Raw genomic sequence first — 5,307 nt, forward strand, 5'->3', positions numbered from 1 at the left:
TAAGTTTTATTCCCTTTGTCTCTTGCCTCTTTGGTGAAAAGACTCCATTAAGAAGAGAAATATCTTTATTTGAGTGTTTAATCAAGAGAGTTTAAAGGGATCTGGGTGTTTAAAGCTGTTTTCTTTTGAATCTATCATCTCCATCTCCATTTCTCATCATTAATCATGCTAATCTACTCAACTTGCAAAGGTTTAAGAGAGATTAGTATGATTAGTGAGTAGTCACCTTAATGAGGTTCTAGATGTGTAGGTTAGGGTGCTAAAGTGTTAGATTAGGAGTGCTTAGGGCTAGATTCATTGATTCATCTCTCTAAACAGCTGTTCTCTATGCTAGATCCTTGATAATCACTTGAGATCTAGATTCTGGGAATTTCATGCACCAAAAGTGTTTGATGAAATTCCTGAAAGAGTTGTGTTAGAGGTTTAAGTAATTTCTCATCATGGGAATGATTTGTTAAATGCTTGAATGATCATTAAGAGCTGTTTGTTAATGCATATTGATTCATGTTTCACAAATGGGAATTTGGTTTGAAAATGGATTAGTATAGGGGTTAATTCCTTCATGAGAGGATTAACCTAGATTAGAGTTCTTAATCATTTGAATCATGTCTCATCATTGTCATTAGCATTTCTAGTTTAACACCAAGGCACCCTAACCAACTATCATGTCTAGAATCTCATGCCTCCATCATATCATATTCACATCATTTGTCATTGTCATTTGTCTTTAAACCTGTTTATGTTTATAGTTGTCTCTAGATTAATCAAAACCTATTCTTGTTTGCTTGAATTAAGAACTTGAACATATAGCTTAGTGTCTAACACCACATTTGGATTGATAAACCTCTTTGTGCTACATTGACAAGGGGATTGATAGCCCTGAGATCAAGAAGCTGTGGTCCTCCTTTTCCTCTAAACGACAACATCAACCTTTTGGTACCAAGGAGGAGAAGAGACAGACGTGGTAGACACATTGATCAGACTGAGATGGCAGAACAAGGAGATCACGTGGTAGATATGGAACAACCAGTTCAGGAGCAACAGGCTCAAGGTCAGGGAGCTGGTATTGGAGTTGGTCAGGGGTTTCACCAGGGCAATGTTCAGCAGGAACAGGTGCACCACCAACAAGCCTATGTCCACCAGGGACAAGCTCAGGCTCATCAACAGAGGCATCAGGCCAATGTTCAACAAAGACACCAGGTGCACCACCAACCCCACCCTTTCCAACCACAACAAAGAAGATATGAGCAACCCCAAATCTATGTTGGCGAGAATGACAGGGCCAATGCTCATCAGTATGGAGCTGGTATTCAGGCACCACCTGTGCAGAACAACAACTTTGAAGTGAAAGCATCATTGCTGAATATGGTCCAGAACTCAAAGTTCCATGGGTTAGCAATGGAAGATCCCTTGGAACACTTGGACCAGTTTGATAAGGTGTGTGATCTGACCAAGATAAATGGAGTTTCAGAAGACAGCTTTAAGCTAAGACTATTCCCATTCAGTCTTAGTGATAAAGCTCATCAATGGGAGAAGAATCTTCCAAGAGGCTCCATTCAAACCTGGGAGCAATGCAAGCAAGCCTTCTTATCTAAGTTCTTCTCTACCTCAAGAACTGCAAAACTAAGGAACCAAATCTCTAGCTTCACTCAGCAAAGCAATGAAAGTTTTGGTGAAGCATATGAGAGATTCAGGAGCTACACAAACCAATGCCCACACCATGGGTTTAGTGAGGCTTCTCTTCTCAGCACACTGTATAGGGGAGCTCTTCCCAAGATTAGAAACCAGCTGGATACTGCTTCCAATGGGAACTTTCTGGGTAAAGAGATTCATGCTGCTTTAGAGCTAGTGGAGAACTTAGCATTGAGCAATGATACTTATGGTGAAGACTATGACAGATCAAATAGGTCTGAAGGTTCAAGCTCAGAACAGAGGCTCACCAGAGAAGTTAAGGAGTTGAGGAGTGAATTGGACAAGCTGAAATTCACCACTCAGAAGCCAATGCATTTTGTTGGAGAGTATGAGGAACCTTCTCAAATTTTTGAGAACATAAGTGAAGAAGGTCTTACCCAAGAGGAGCTCAACTACATTGGGAATCAGAGGTTCCAAAGATATCAGTATGGTAATGCCAATTCAAACCTCTCTTACAGGAACACCAATGTAGCTAACCCACAAGACCAGGTCTATCCCAATTCTCAAGCTCCAAAGAACTTTGTTCCCAAGCACAACTTTCAAGGGTCATTCCAACCCAAAAATCAATTTGGTCAGAATCAGAGTTTTGGTCAGCAACAGCAACCATTTCAGGGCACTGGTTACACTTCACAGCAGCCAAAGGCACCACCAGGGTTTGGTCCACCACAGTTCCAACAGCAGGCGCCGGTTCAACAACAGTTTCAGCCACCAATGGTTCAACAGCAGCCACAGATGGGTACAGATATGGTTGGTATTCTGCAACAACTACTTCAGGGTCAACAGACTATGCAGCAGGAAATCAAGGAACTGAAGCAAAACCAGGCATCAAGCTCAAGGAACCAAGGTCACCTACCTGGAAAACCAGAACCCAACCCCAAGGAATATGCCAAGGCCATTACACTGAGGAGTGGCAAGGAGTTACCTGGTATTGAGAACAACAATGTGATCATTGAGGACAATGATCAACCTGAGGGGGAGGCAGCCTTAAAGGATGATCAAGTTGCTGAGAAACCAAGGTCAGAAAAGCGTAAAGAGGTAGCAAAGGAACCAGAACCAGAGAAGAAGTATGTGCCACCACCTCCATACCAACCCAAGCTCCCATTTCCAGGGAGATTTAAGAAGCAACTAGTGGACAAGGCAAGAGCTGTATTTGAGAAGGCACTCAAAGAGACACCACTCACAATGCCTCTCATTGATGCATTCTTAATGATGCCAAAGATGGGGAAGTTTTTGAAGGATGCTATTCTGAACAAGACAAAAGAGCTTCAAGGCATGGTAGTACTAAGTCATGAATGCAGTGCTATCATTCAGAGGAAGTCCATTCCAAGGAAGTTGACTGATCCAGGGAGCTTCACACTCCCCTGTGCCATTGGACCTCTTCTATTCTCTGGATGTCTTTGTGATTTAGGAGCATCAGTCAGCTTGATGCCATTCTCCATAGCACAGAAGCTGGGCTTTAGAGTTTTCAAACCTTCAAAGATTTCTCTTATCCTTGCAGATAGATCAGTTAGATTGCCTGTTGGTATGTTGGAAGATCTACCTGTCAAGATAGGTGGTTTTGAGGTTCCAACAGATTTTGTTGTGCTGGAGATGGATGAAGAGCCAGTAGATCCTCTTATCTTGGGCAGGAGCTATTATTGATGTGAGAGGTGGGATAATAGAGATTCAACTTGGGTCTGAAAAGCTCAAGTTTGATGTGAATGAGATGATGAAGAAGCCCACCATTGAAGGTCAATGTTTCTATGTAGAGACAATGGATCAGTTGGCTGATGAGTTGCTTGAGGAGCTGAACACAGAGGATCCTCTTCAAGCTACTCTAACTCAAGAACAAGGAGACAATGGGCTCTTGGCTGAAGCAAGTGAAGGGTATAAGCTGTATCTGGACAATGCAAGAGAGCTGGGTCCTGAGACAAGGTTTGTGGAGCTGGAACAGAATGGCACTGAGGTTTTGGCAATCCAAGAATCAGTCACCAGCCAAAGCAGCTTGGACCAGGACTGGAATGAGGCTGATGCACCCTCTGTTGAGCTCAAACCTCTACCAACAGGGCTCAGGTATGCTTTCTTAGGACTAAACTCCACATATCCTGTCATCATCAATGATAGCCTATTAGAGGACCAAGAGAGTGCATTGCTGAATGAAATAAGAAAGTTCAGGAGAGCCATAGGGTATTCTTTGGCTGATATTAGAGGGATCTCTCCTGACATCTGCACCCATAGGATCCACCTAGAGGACCAATCTATGTCCTCTATTGAGCACCAACGTAGACTTAACCCCAACCTTAGGGAAGTGGTTAAGAAGGAGATACTAAAGCTTCTTGAGGCAGGGATAATTTACCCAATCTCTGACTCAAGATGGGTGTCTCCTGTTCATGTTGTGCCCAAGAAAGGTGGGATCACAGTGGTGAAAAACGATAAGGATGAACTCATAGCTCAAAGAACAATAACTGGCCATCGCATGTGCATTGACTATAGGAAATTGAATTCTGCTTCTAGAAAAGATCATTTTCCTTTACCATTCATTGATCAAATGCTTGAAAGGTTAGCTAATCATCCTTATTTTTGTTTTCTCGATGGGTACTCTGGATTTTTCCAAATTCCCATAGATCCAAGAGATCAAGAGAAAACAACATTCACATGCCCTTATGGCACTTACGCTTATAGGAGAATGCCTTTCGGTTTATGTAATGCACCGGCCACTTTTCAAAGATGTATGATGCACATTTTCTCTGACATTATTGAAGAGAAAGTTGAGGTGTTCATGGATGACTTTAGTGTCTATGGCTCCTCCTTCTCGGATTGTCTCTCTAATTTGACACAGGTGTTGGAGAGATGTGAGCAACACAACTTGGTGCTGAACTGGGAGAAGTGTCATTTCATGGTGCAAGAAGGGATAGTTCTTGGGCACAAGATCTCTGAAAAGGGCATTGAGGTTGATAAGGCAAAGGTGGAAGTGATGGTAAATCTGCAAACCCCCACTTCTGTTAAAGGGATAAGGAGCTTCATGGGTCATGCAGGGTTTTATAGAAGATTCATAAAGGACTTCTCAAGGATTGCCAGGCCCTTAACAAGACTGTTGTGTAAGGAAGTGGATTTCACCTTTGATGCTGAATGTGAAGAAGCCTTTAAGTTGATCAAGGAGGCATTGGTTAGTGCACCAATAGTTCAGGCACCAGACTGGTCTCTACCTTTTGAGGTCATGACAGATGCTTCTGACTTTGCTGTTGGAGCAGTACTTGGACAAAAGAAAGACAAGAAGTTGCATGTGATCTACTATGCCAGTAGAACACTTGACTCTGCCCAAGAGAAGTATGCTACAACTGAAAAGGAAATGCTGGCAATAGTTTTTGCCTTTGATAAGTTCAGAAGCTACCTGGTGGGATCAAAGGTCATTGTGTATACTGATCATGCAGCCCTCAGGTACTTGATGACCAAGAAAGATGCCAAACCAAGGCTGTTGAGATGGGTTCTATTGCTCCAAGAGTTTGATATGGAGGTGCTTGATAAAAAGGGGATTGAGAATGGTGCTGCAGACCATCTCTCAAGGCTGAGGATTGAAGAAAAAGTCCCCATAGATGATGCTTTGCCTGAAGAGTCTCTGATGGTGCTCCATTCATA

General features: G+C 42.7%; 1 non-coding gene across 1 annotated transcript; it reads right to left on the minus strand.

The window, feature by feature from the left end:
• Positions 1 to 1,620: 1,620 nt before the first annotated feature.
• On the minus strand, positions 1,621 to 1,727 carry LOC112089386. Its single transcript, XR_002901024.1, has one exon. It is a non-coding gene; the product is annotated as a small nucleolar RNA R71 (small nucleolar RNA).
• Positions 1,728 to 5,307: the final 3,580 nt, after the last annotated feature.

The sequence above is a fragment of the Eutrema salsugineum genome, unplaced genomic scaffold, assembly GCF_000478725.1.
Source record: "Eutrema salsugineum unplaced genomic scaffold, Eutsalg1_0 scaffold_12, whole genome shotgun sequence".
Classification (NCBI taxonomy): domain Eukaryota; kingdom Viridiplantae; phylum Streptophyta; class Magnoliopsida; order Brassicales; family Brassicaceae; genus Eutrema; species Eutrema salsugineum.